The sequence below is a fragment of the Garra rufa genome, chromosome 1 (genome assembly GCF_049309525.1).
Source record: "Garra rufa chromosome 1, GarRuf1.0, whole genome shotgun sequence".
Taxonomy (NCBI): domain Eukaryota; kingdom Metazoa; phylum Chordata; class Actinopteri; order Cypriniformes; family Cyprinidae; genus Garra; species Garra rufa.
In genome coordinates this window covers 88093463-88107774 of record NC_133361.1, presented here as the reverse complement: position 1 = coordinate 88107774, position 14312 = coordinate 88093463, and the positions used below count along the sequence as shown (strand labels likewise).

At 36.2% G+C, this 14312-nt stretch overlaps 1 long non-coding RNA gene across 1 annotated transcript; it reads left to right on the top strand.

Moving 5' to 3' along the window:
* Positions 1 to 284: 284 nt before the first annotated feature.
* Positions 285 to 11959, top strand: LOC141326011 (uncharacterized). The gene is made up of 2 exons (XR_012353852.1): positions 285 to 435; positions 10634 to 11959. It is a non-coding gene; the product is annotated as an uncharacterized lncRNA (long non-coding RNA).
* Positions 11960 to 14312: the final 2353 nt, after the last annotated feature.

Here is a 14312-nt window from a genome sequence, read left to right as displayed (position 1 = left end):
CGACAACAAACACGAGAGAATCACAACCGAGAATGATTTCATGAAAGTATATTAGATATGATGTACAAATAATCGAATACTAAATATAAATCAAAATAGCCTGCCTAAACATGAACCCTCTGTGTAATTTGTATATATTTTGTAAATTGTTATACAGAAGTCTATTAACTCTCTGACTGTCTTCCTAGTGCACTGACTACTGAACCAGCATTGAGACTCACCAAAAGATTTAGTTTGCTTTGATTTTCCTTTCTATTAATTATTCTCATCTTAAACAGGACAAAGTGTACAAACACACAGAAAACCTCCTGGAGAATCAACAGAGATCCATGTGACACACTATTATAAAGATGGCGTTTATTAAAGAGGAGATTGAAGACATGAAGATTGAACAAACATTCAGAGTCAAACATGAAGAAACTGAGGAACTAACAGGTTGGTTTTTATTCTTAAAGATGAATTCACTACAGAAAGGAATATTATGAATAATGAAATGTTAAGACATTTGACAGAAGTGTTGAGATCACATGACAAATACTAACACTGCCTTCAATATCCTGCGTTCACACTGAACATGTGTTATTATGACATCATGCATTTAAGTTGTAACAATCATAAGAAATAAGCCTACAAAACTATATATTTTTCTGTAATATTAAACCCAATATCTGTTTCTAATATTAAAACCATTGAATTATTTAAGTTAAAGTTATTTTACAAAAACCTTGAAATGTAAGTAATCACATTTGGCTACTGCATGCTGACTACATTTGGTCATTTAAAGTATTTCTAAGCAAATAAAACAGACAGCTGTAGCTAAAGCTATATCTAAATAAATCCGGATACAAATGAACACAGCGTTTTTTGTTTTAAAATTTTCTCCATCCACACTAGCGTTTTCAGGTGTTTTCCAAAAGTTTCTCGTCCACACTTGAATGTAAGAAAGTGTTAAATTTGCCTCACTGTGCATGCCTGAAACCTCAGAAAAGCTCATTGAGACTATACAAATGGAACGGATGATACTTTTCATGCAATTTCCTCTAATAAGATCATTTAATATATATATATATATATATGTATGTTGTTTTAGACAATGTAGGACATATAGAAAAACAGCACAAAATAGGAGAAAGAGAGCTGTAAACATAAAGCAAGTTGAATTAAAGACAATAAAACATAAGATAATTCAAATAATATTAATGTAATTAAGTAAATAAATTGATGACCACTGTTCAGGAGCATCAGAGTGGAGCAGTAGGGCATATTTATAAAGAAGGTGCTGTATTTAACATGAGAACAGTATAAACCAGTGGTTCTCAAACTGATGGAGGAGAACGTGAACAAAATGCTGAGCTTTGGCATCAGTTTAATTTTATCCCGACATTAAGTAAAATAAAGCAAGTACTTTTCACAAGAAAAATGACACTTTTAGTATAAAAACAGGAAAATTGGAGTGAACAATTTAATGACATTAGTTTTCCTTGATAAAAATGCCGTCTCAGTGTGGACAGAAGGCCAAAACAGAGAGAGAGAAAGAAAATAAGGCGTTTTCAAATGAAAATGTATTAGTGTGGACCAGACCTAAAAGATCAAATGGGGAATGACTTTATGGCAACAGTTTAATTCTCATCGGTCTGAACGACTATTAATATTGTATTCTAAAAATAAAATAAATAAACTTTTCTTAAAGCTAAAATCGTAATTTTATGTGTTTATTCCCAAATATACTTTCTTTTTCCTTTTTTTATCATACTTATTTTTATATAAAAAGAACTTTAACTTAAATTATATCCATCAATTTAATGTGATAAATACCACAGATATGCTTATTTACGTTACAGCTGATAACACAAGATGCAGTTTTTAAATTAAGGTTTCTTTTAATGAAGGGAAGACAAAATCCAATCCCACATGTCCCTGTGTGAAAAAGTGTTAAAACTAAGGCCGGGACTCGATTAAAAAAAATTAATCTAATTAATTAGAGGCTTTGTAATTAATAAATCGAAATTAATCGCATTTTAATCGCATATAAATATTTGACCTGAGAACAGTGAGAAGTAAGTTTTTTTCATATGGATTTTTAGTATACCATTGAATAATGACTGAATACGTAAGCTTAAGCAACAAAATATTGTTTATTTTTGTTCAACCAAGTCCAACAGACCAGTGCAATATTGCCATTAAGTGTAGCAATAGGATATTTAGAAATATAGTAGCCTACATTTCAGAAATTCAGGTACCCTATAGGTATAGGTACCTATAGGTAGTAGTAATGGGCGGGTCGTCTCGGGTAACCTGCGGGTCGGGTTGGGGCAGGTAAAGAAATTGTCACTTTATTTGCAGGGCAGGTCATTAAAAACAAAATAAAATAAAAAATCAATGTATGTTGCGTGCAATTCCCTATAGCCTATATTACATATTTGGGAATATCTATTTTCATATTTTATTAAGTTCTTTGATAAGGTTATCAACACGTCACGTCAAGAAAGCGCCAAGCAGCTCCCGCTGCCAGCCACAAGCGCATCAAGCGAACGCACATTCAGCTCTGCAGGCCTGGTGCTATGCCTATTTAAATCTCCTCTGATGCGCATTATCCTGCATTAGCCAAAATCATGACAGTCAACCACATCCAGTCATATGTGAATGAATGTAAATATTCGCTAAAAACACACAATAAAGGCAGCAATAATGCAGTCAGGATTGTGGCGCCGTATTGCTTTGAAATGTATTTGGTTATGGCGCCTAATGTGTGTGCGCCTGCTGCGTCTCCCGCACCCTAGTTATTTAATTTAAACAGTACATAATAACGAAAACAATACCAATACCTAAAAAGGAGCCGAGTTTTATGATCAGAACTTCCTTAAACCAGTGAACCCTATAAACCTTTCAGTCCAAGGATCCAGTAACAAATGAGTTCAAATAGAAAGCTAAAAAAGATATTCATAAATGAAGCATATATACCCACTTTTTTTCCGGCACCACTAACGTTCCACCACTGATTACCTTGTTATTAATATGATGCGATTTATGGCTCATATTCATAATCGTACAGTATGTTGTTGCCAGTTTAAACAGGGATGTTTCCAAGCACTTTCAGTCCGCCGAAACTCATCCAGTGAGAAACATTCTGCGGTCCAAAAATAAGTTCGATTAAAATACGTTAAAAAAAAAATGTACGCGTTATTTTTGTGTAATTAATTAATCTAAATTAACGCGTTAAAGTCCCTTCCCTAGTTAAAACATAACTGTGTTTTATCATACCCGAGTTCAGTTTCTCTAGCCACACCCAGGCCTGATCACGGCCACACCTGTTCGCAATAAAGAAATCGTAAATAGGTCCTGCCTCAGTTAAGTAGACCAAAAGGTAAATTTAATTTGTTTGATGATCTGAAACAAAGTGTGACACATGCAATAAAATAAAATAAAATAAAATAAAATCAGGAAGGGGGCCAACAGTTTTCCACACCACTGTATGTGTTTATTGTTTTAAAGGCGCCATAGAATGGAAAACTGTGTTTACCTTGGCATAGTTGAATAATAACAGTTCGGTAGATAGACATGACATACCATCAGTCTCAAACACCAACATTTCCTCCTTCTTATAGAAATCTAGTGTTTGCAAAAGACCACAGAAAAATAGGTCAATTCCAACATAACACCGACTGTTAGGCTATATTCCCGATCATTAATAGTTACGCCCCAAATATTTGCATCGCCCAATCAGTAACATCAGTAAACCAGTAAAATATTGCGAGTCACTGAAGGGACCCGGTTAGCTTAAAGCTAGCTGTAGCATGTTACATTGCAGTACAGATGTACATACTTTTACATTGCAGGTAGATTTCACTTACGACATAAACAGAGAGAGATGACTACGCTGATGATGACGAATGATTAACACATTTCTGAGCATCACTAAAGCATCAACTTTTGTGGCAAGTCTTTGTGTCGCTGCAGTATAACGTTACACAGAGCACATGCGATCATGCATTATAGTGAGAGTAAAATGTTGGAGATTCAAAACGTCAGATTCAACAAAGCACATATTAAAGGTCCACTGAAGTGCCTTGAAACACGCAGCGTTATTACATGTGGTGACGTACCTTTAACTGAAACAAAAACATATTGCTAAGCCCCGCCCACTTATTTTGAATAGCCAATAGCGTTCCATTAATATCCGCTCGGGCCAGAACCGTTGAGCTCAGTAAAGCCGCATTTGTAATCTTATGAAAGCTACAGACTAATAAATTACCCCACAGATTCAATATGACACTCTTGCTAAAACAAAATAGTGATAACCATGCCGAGGCTGTGTAGTTTAAGACATGCTGATCGCATTCGCGAGCGCATATGATCTCCTCGCGTCTCTCTAGGGGGCGGGACATTACGGACTCTAGAGAGCATTTGATTGGATAGAACGTTTGATGAGAAATTGAAGTGCACGGTGATATCATCCAAATCCTTGATTCATATTGGCGGAAGTGACGAGACTGTAAGTTTTGAATGCCCATATCTTGTAAACGCGAATTTTGTCTTTGTTTTTCAGCACACAAGCTTATAGATAACATTAAGGCTAATTTATTCATACTAAAAGCTAAAAAAAAAGTGCTACAAGAGGATGTGGTGCTGGTCCTTCAAGAGTCACTCTCAACTCATCTGTCTATAAAGCCTAGAAAAAAACCATCTCTATGTATTTGACAATACTTCAGAATGTTATTCTTATTAATTGAGGGTCATTTTTTAGGATTTTTTGCCCAAGCAAAGTCTCTGAGAACCTGACTCATTGTACTTCTGGAGACTCAAGGTAGGTTGCAGTTCTGGAAAACGGTGGCGCTGGACACCAAATGGTTCCTGATGGTTTCATATCTGATTCTTAACATTAATTCTTACTTTTTTTGCAATTAACATGCATCTTTTCTCCTCCACCTGTTTTTTCTGACAATGCAGATGCAACAAGTGTTTTTCTGTCCGGTGGTCATGCCTTAACTTTGCAATTTGCAGTATTGCATTAGAATTGCATCCTTCTCATGGGCATTTAATAGTTTTTGACTTTTCAGTCTGAGGTAAATCTCTTTTTTGGCTCATTTTATCTGTAAAAGAAAATGTGCCTAATAATTCTGCACACCTGAAAATAAGGAGTTTTTCACTTCCAGCCTTCATGGACAATTATATATCAATTATTAATAATTAAATACAAAATGAATAGTAGTTATTAAGATTGATGTGGTTTGGAATTGGTCAAATGTGCTTGGGAAAAAAATATGACAAGAATATCAACTTGCCTAATAATTCTGCACGCCCTGTATATACATATATAAAAAAACAAATTAGAAGAGGGGATTAACAGAATACAAAAATTACATTTCCAAGAATCTCAAGAAAGGTCCTCACGTGGCTTCAAATTTTTTCTGTGAGGAAAGCTCACCAAAACGTAACTGTTCCATTTGAATAATGTAGAGCATCTCGTTCAACCATCTCTGAAAACAAGGAGCTTGTGGAGATTTCCAATTGAGTAATATAACTTTTTTGGCTGCAATCATGCCTGCCATTAGAGCCTGTTGGTGAGTATGAGGAAGAGCATCCATTACAACAGAATAGCCAAAAATAGCCAGATTGTGGTCAGGTTGAATATTAATTTTGTAAGCACTAGAAAACATTTCAAAGATGTTAGACCAGAAAACATACAAAATAGGACAAAACCAAAATAAATGTGCCAGAGTCCCCTCCTCCCTACTGCATCGATCACATTGAGAAGATATAGAGGGAAATATTTTATTTAATCTAGTTTTGGTATAATGAAGACGATGTATAACTTTGAACTGGATTAATTTATATCTCGAATTTACAGAACAACTCTTTATTCTCAACAAGGCTTCTTTCCATGTCTCATCCGTCACTTTATCATTCAATTCAGTGGACCAGACTGCTTCAAGACGCTTAGTACATACCGCTGTTGCAAAAACACGAATAAAGCAAGATACCAAATGTTTGGTTTCAGGATTAGAGGATAAGAGATTGTGAATAGTATGATTTTCAGGTTTATTTACAAATTGTGGAATATTTTCCTTTACATAATTTCTAATTTGCAAATAACGGAAAAAGTGAGACTGTGGGAGTGTAAACTTACTTTTAAGTTGTGAAAAAGATGCAAAATGACCATCTATATAGAGATCTCCTATACAGCATAAACCTCTTTTCCTCCATCCTGAAAAAGCACCATCAATCTGAGAAGGCTTAAACGAGTGATTGCATGATATTGGTGTATTGGCGGAGACTTTTGGTAAATTATAAGATTTATTTATCTGGTTCAAAATCTTTAAAGAATTTTTCAACACAAAATTACTGCATCCTAGTTTATTGAGAGATTTACACTCCGTAAAAAGCAAAGCTGGGAGAGAGGACTCCGGCACCGACAAAGCCTCTGCACAAACCCATAATGGAGAGGTCTCAGATGTCATATCATCTAGAAAGCCCCTCTGCCAAAAAGTGAGAGCCCTGGCATTTGCTGCCCAATAATAGTGCTTAAAAATGGGCAGACCAAGACCTCCACAATCAGTAGATTTTTGTAAGTGGGCTTTTGCTATGCGAGGTGTTTTATAGTTCCATACAAATGAAAGAATAACTGAATCAAGCTGTTTAAAAAAAGTAGCTGGTAAATAAATCGGAAGATTTTGGAAGAGATATAAAAACTTAGGAAGAACAACCATCTTTATCACATTCACACGGCCAATTAATGATAAAGGGAGCAGTTTCCAGCTTTCAAAGTTAAATTTGACTGTGTTAATCATGTCTAAAAAATTTAATCTAAACAAATCTTTGGGGTTCTTTGGAATTTTCAGGCCAAGATATGTGAAGCGATCCTTCACTATTTTAAATGGTATATTATTCAAAAAGGTATCGCTTAAGTTATTTGTTAGGGGCATAAATTCACTTTTATTCCAATTAATTGAGTATCCTGACAGTTTACTAAAAGTGTCAATGTAATTTAAAATTTTAGGGACAGAAACAACAGGATCCATAACATTTAATAAAAGATCGTCAGCATATAAACTGATCAAACTTTCAGCATTGCCCAGAGTAATGCCATGAATATGTGGATGGGTTCTGATTCCTACAGCTAATGGCTCAAGTGCAATGTTAAAAAGAAGAGGTGATAAGGGATCACCCTGTCGTACACCCCGCTGAAGTTTAAAAGAGCTGGATCTTATACCATTAGTCAGGACAGATGAAGACGGACGGAGATAAACAATTTTTATCCAGTTGATAAATCTATCCCCAAATCCAAACTGTTTTAGCGCTTCAAACATGTATGGCCATTCAATCTGATCGAAGGCTTTTTGAGCATCTAGTGAAATAACAGCAGCAGTATTGTTAGCAAACTGACGATTTGAATATAAAATATTAAGTAGTAGGCGGACATTACTGAATGAAAACCTTCCTGGAATAAATCCAGTTTGGTCAGGATGAATAATTGTTGAGATGTGTTGTGCTAACCTGGATGCCAATATTTTAGTCAACACTTTTTGGTCAAAATTTAGGAGGGCAATGGGTCTATAATTAGCTGGATCGATCTCGGGTTTCCCTTTTTTCAAAACTAAACAGATATTTGCATCATATAGAGAATCGGGAAGTGTATTCTTCTGGATTGAATGTTGTAGCATTCTCAGCATATAAGGGGCCAGTTTCTTACTGAAAGCTTTAAAAAATTCAGAGCCGAACCCATCCGGACCAGCAGCTTTTCCTGATGGAAAAGCATGAATTGCCTTTAATATTTCTTCAGTTGAGAGTTCAGATTCTAGCTCAGACCTAGAAGATTCACTTAGTTTTGGAAGACTTAATTTTGAAAAAAAAACTATCATAATTAGATTCTGTATCTTTTACTTTAGAGGTATATAATTCAGAATAAAATTCCCTAAAACACTCATTTATTTCCCTTGGATTAGTTATTAAACTACCCGTTTTTGATTTTATCATATGAATTGCTTTCTTGGCTTGTTCTCCCCTCAATTGTCTTGCAAGCAACCTTCCAGGTTTATCCCCCAGCTCAAAATTTTTCTTTTTAAGTTTGAGGAGAAGATTACTTATTTGTCTATTCAGGATAGAATTATACTCATACTTTAATTTTAAAATTTTATTATAATCACCCTTTGACAGTGACACTCTATATGCTTGTTCGTATAATGGTAGTGTTTTCTCTATTTCCCGAAGCCGAGTATTCAGAGCACGTTTTTTGGAAGATTCAAATGATATGATATGACCTCGCATTACAACCTTAAAAGTATCCCATAGAACTGAATCTGAGACCTCTTCATTGTCGTTAGTTGTAAAAAACTCATCCATTTTTTCATTTAAGTATGATATAAAAATTGAATCTTTGATTAACATTGGGTTGAAATGCCAACAGTAATTTCGCTTTGGCAAAATACTTTCAAGATTTAGTGTAACTGGGCTGTGATCGGATATTATTATATTATGATATTTAGTATTACTAATGTTAGAAATCAATTCAGACGTTACCAAAAAATAATCTAATCTAGTGTATGATTTGTGAACATGAGAGTAAAATGAGTAATCTCTATCTGTTGGATGCTGGAGTCTCCAAATATCAACCAAATTTCTAGATTTGATTAAATTGTGAAGTGTTTGTGTTGAAGTAACTGTAGGTGGTGGTTTTGAGGAAAGTCTATCCATATAGGGATCTAAGTAACAATTGAAATCACCACCTATTATAAGGTTTGTAGAGTTTACATCTGGAATTATGCTAAAGATTTTTCGAAAAAATTCAGAATCATCAAAATTGGGACCATATATATTTAGCAAAGTTATAGGGAGATCATTTATATGTCCAGATACCATTATATATCTTCCTTGAGGATCAGCAACCATTGATGAAAGTCGAAAAAGAACATTCTTACGAAAAAGAATAGCTACACCTCTTGCTTTGGAACTGAATGAGGCCTGGTAAACCTGAGATATCCAATTAGTTCTGAGTCTGCATTGATGAGTTACACTAAGATGAGTTTCTTGAAGAAATATTATATCAGCCTTAAGTGATTTCAAGTGTGCAAACACCCTACTCCTTTTAATTACGTGACCAAGCCCTCTTACATTCCAAGAAGCCAATGTAATAGCTTCCCCATTACTATTAGTCATCAATACCTGGAACAATTAAATATAAAATAAAACATTGAAACGAGGCACTCCAGAGAAAAGAGAAAAAAAAAAAAAAAAAAAACATACATCGACATGTTGAACTCTTCAGGACTTAGAACAAAGTCAACCCACCCCCTCCCACATCTGGCTTCCCCGAAATGAAGCACTTCGTCCCCTCTTCGACCTGAGAACACTACTTGCATGCGAGTAATAATAGGATCCAACTCCAGTCTCTTACGATACCGGCGGTCCCGCTCAACTCCACATCCAAGTTAACGACATTTCAAGTTCTAGAACGATTAACAGTTGCGTCGTCCACGTAAATGTTTTGTATGGTCTCTTAATGAAACACAAACAATAGAATATCAATAGTTGTTAAATGTGATACCAGTGTTGCACATATCCCTCTACTCCTGCCTCAGCCTGGTCCCCACAAATTTGGTAGCCTCTGCAGGGTCAGTGAAGGTCTTGAACTGTCCATCGTGCTGAACCCGGAGACGCGCAGGGAAGCGGAGGCTGTGTGTCACCTTTAACTCCCTCAGCTCACGCATCACGTCACCGAATGCCCTTCGCTGCTCCATCACTTCTGCGGTATAATCTGGAAAGATATACACCTGGTGGCCGTTGTAATCCAGGGTGCGATCCCGACGAAGCCTTAGAATTAATTCCTTTACTTGAAAGAAATGCACTCGTGCAATTATGATGCGGGGCCTCTCTCCCTCTGGTGGTCTTGGTTTGAGAGCACGATGAGCACGGTCGATTACCAACGGTTCTTGAAAGTGAGATTCGCCGAGTAGTTTAGGGATCAATGCTGCAACAAATTCAGTCGGTCGCCCTTTCTCCTCCCCCTCAGGGATGCCAATTATTTTAATATTGTTACGTCGCGATCGCCCTTCTAAGTCATTGACCTTCGCTTGGAGGGTTTTATTTGTTTTCTGTAAATCAGTCAAAGCCGCTTCGACAGCGCACAGTCGGCCATCGTGGTCCCGTGACTGTCCTTCGACAGTTTCCACTCTCTCCGCAAATTCCCGTACCGACGTCTGTAGAGATCGGAAGTCTTCCTCAAACTTATTGAATCTTTTGTTTATAGTTGAAAGAATCTTGTTTGATATCTTTTCCCAAATTAGTGGCACATCGTCGTCGGTGGTTGCTTGACTAGCAGCAGTATTAGCTGCTTTGCGGCTAGGTGATGGCTGATCAGGGCTTTTCGAGGCTTTCGCTGATTTTAGAGGCATTTTCGTGTATCAAAGTGTAGATCAAGTGTTACACAAGTTAAGTAACAGTTCACAGCACAGGTATACAAAATAAAAATGAAGACGACAACTAATTTTACTAATTTGAAAAACTTGGCGTGGAGGAGCTCGATGAAACGCGTCTACTCCATGCGGACCTCAGCAGCGCCCCCTACATGCTTTGATATTAACTGTTTTGTGCCACTCTTAACTTTATTAACTTTTATTTCTTTGTTTTTCCACCTTAGACATAACAGCACTGAAAGAGGAGAGAGAAGATCTGAATGAAACTGAAGAGTAAGATCAGTTTAAGAATCTTCATGATTTCGTATCTGGAGAAAAATATTTTTGTTCCTTACAGTCTGAAAAGACTTCTAAACAAAAAAGAGCTCAAACTACAGGAACTAGGAGTTGTTTTGCTTGTGTTCAGTGTGGAAACAGTTTCACTCAAAAAGGTAGAATTCACACTGGAGAGAAGCCTTACACCTGCCAACAGTGTGTAAAAAGTTTCACTCTAAAAGGACATCTTAACAGGCACATGAGAATTCACACTGGGGAAAAGCCTTACAGATGCAAACAGTGTGGAAAGAGTTTTTCTGAAAGTGGAAACCTTAAAATCCACCAGAAAATTCATACCATGGAGAACCCATTTACCTGCCAACAGTGTGGAAAGAGTTTTAATCAAAAAGGAAGCCTTAACCTTCACAAGAGGGTTCATACCGGAGAAGCCTTACACATGCTCTCAGTGTGGAAACTGTTTTAGTCTAAAAGGAAGCCTTGACAGGCACATGAAGATTCATAATAGAGAGAAACCCAACAGATCCCCTTAGTGTAGAAAGTTTCAAACAAATTGTATATAATTGAACATTCTAATTCACATTTTAAAGCATTAGGTTTTGTCCATAGTACACTTTAAGCATAGTCAACACAATATAGCTAGTTGACACGGTAATGCATAAAAGAGCAAGGAATAATATGGATTATGGACAATGCGTTTCCTCTGTCTACAATGTAAGAACTTCACATTTGTATATCATGAATTGAAAAGAGATCTCACAGGAAGTGCAGTTTTTTGGTTGGAACACAATAAAGGACATTGTTAGCATTTTTAACATCACTGATTCGGGTTACAACTACAACCCTTGATCCATGAGAAAGGGAAGGAGACACGAGGACATACAGAGACAGGCTCCTCCCTCTATCGTCTCAACCTTGGACTCTGTTCATCATCCTCCTCCCGGATATCCATTCTCCTCCTTCTGTTGTTCCATCAGTCTAATGATGTGCCTTCCAGAAAGGGAACGATATGCCAGGAATATGGACCTGTTTCTGTGTGCCCTTTTTTGGTCCTGTTCCTTTTCTTTCACTTTCATTTTCTTTCATTCTGTGCACCTGTGTCCCTCAGTTACCCCTTATATTAAAATCAAAGTCTGTGCTTTCTGTCTCTGTTGGGTCTCTATCATCCAATATGTGTGTCTTCCCTGTTCAAGTATTGGAGCAATACTTGAACAGGGAAGACACACCCCCCATTAACATAAATATGTTTGAAATAAAAGGCAAAGATGTTCAAAGCACTCCCAGCTTGTACCTTGTCATCTGTGGTGTCCTAATATTGATGCCTAATTGTGTACAATGCACCAAAGGCTTTGAGGTTAAAGCAAACTCCATTTCTGCTGATCCATTGGGCATGGGAGGTGCGGAGGGGTGACGAGACTGGTCCGGCTATTTAAGACTCGGCGCAGTGTAATGAATCGACAGGTGAACTTGGGCAGCGGCTGAAGTTACCAATTGTGGATAAAGTGGAAAATGCAGAGCTGTGCTGTCTAGCAGGAGTAAAAGCAGAACTTGGGCAGCGGCTGAAGTTACCAATTGTGGATAAAGTGGAAAATGCAGAGCTGTGCTGTCTAGCAGGAGTAAAAGCAGCGGCAGTAGTGTTTGATCAGTCTGAGATCACTTACATAGACACTGAGGTGAGTTCTATGCCTCGCATTAATCCTTATATGCCAGTTACAGACTGCCATTACTGTAATGGCCGTCTGCAATAACGGACGAATGCCAACAGAGTTTTACAAGAGCCAAAAGGCATGCAATAAATCATGCAATATTGAAACAGGAAGTCAAGACTCTTTCAAATTGTGAAACATGCTAAGGTCATCTGGAACTCTGGGAATAAACCTAAAGGAATTCTGGGAGGACATATAAATATATGAAGTAAACTACCAAAAATAGATCAGATCCAGAATTTACTTATTGATTCCAATATGGATTTTTTTTTTTTTTTTTTTTTTTTTTGTGTGTGTGTGTGTGTATTTCTGAGACTTGGTTGAATCATAATGTTCTTACTGACCTAATTAATGTACCAGGATATACTTGTTATAGGAGAGATAGGGTCAGTGGAAGGGGTGGTGTTGTTTTAATTTATATAAGGGAGCATTTTAGATGTTTACAATTTGAATTGAAGGTGAACATGGAGTGTTTGGGATTAAATTTTATTCTTTCTCCAAATATGAAATTTAATATAGTTGTGCTTTATAATCCTTCATGTCATGATGTAAAGTTTTATAATGAACAAAATAATCTTCTTTCTCTTGTTGATAACCGCTGTGAATGTATGATGTCTGGTGATTTTAATATTAATTGGATAGTTAAAAATGTTAAATCACCGTTGAAATTAAGTATGGAGAAATTTAATTTTAAACAATTGACCACTGGAATCACAAGAAAAAGTGAAACTTTTATAGATCTGATTTTCACGAATAGACCAGAGAGGGTAATGAAAATATATGATCTTATTACTTGTCTTTCAGACCATAACATGACACTGATCGTAAGAAAATTAACTAGAAAACGTTTACCTCATCATAATAAAACAGAAAATCAGATTTTAACAACAGGAATTCCCAAGTCAAAAGTAGTTAACTTTGAACATGACTTGAAGGAAGTTAATTGGGAAAAGGTTATTAAAGAGTCAGACTTAAATTAAAGTGCAGGCAATTTTGCCTTTATTTTAAGTGAATTAATAGGTAAATATACGTAAACCTGGAAGAGTCGGCCTAAGAAATTCTCTCTTCCATGTTTTAACAGTGATATTCTTCAGATTATTAAAAGGCGAGATCTTGCTCTTAAAAAGTCATTATTAACAAAATCTTATACTGACCATCTTATTTACACTGGCTTGAGGAATAAAGTTGTATCAGTGTTGCTAAAGGCTAAGACTAATTATTTTTTCAAATTAATTGAGGAGGCCAGTGGCAACAGTTCTAAATTGTGGCCACATATAATTAGACTGTCAAATTCAAATAGGCAAAAACATTCTACTATAAATTTTCTTCAAGTTAGAAGTAATATGATGCATAGTAATGAGGCTATAGCAAATGTTTGTAATAGTTTTTTCATTGAATCCGTACAAGAATTAGCAAGTCATTTTAAGTATATTGAGTCATTTGCTAAAGAATTTAATTCTGACCATACAGGCTTATTTTATATCAAAGAGGAATTTCGTGATACGGTTCAGAAAGTGATTGCAAATGTGCGTAATTCTATGTCTAAGGACATCTATGACATTCACGCTGAATTAATCAAGAGATACCAAAGTTGTCTGTTGGAGCCAATTACTTATTTAGTAAATTTGTCAATACAAGCAAAAACATTCCCAGAGAGTTGGAAAACAGCAATAATTACACCGGTCTATAAATCGGGAGATAAGGAGGTAGTTAGTAATTATAGGCCTATTGCTGTTCTACCTGTAGTTTCTAAAGTTCTGGAAAAGATTGTTGCCAAACAACTAGCAGAACATTTAGAGTCTAACCAGTTGCTTCATCCACAGCAGGTCGGATTAAGAGATAAATATTCCACTGAAATAGCTAACTGTTATTTGCTTGACAAAATAAAAGTCTCATTGGATAAAGGAAATGTAGTGGTGGCAGT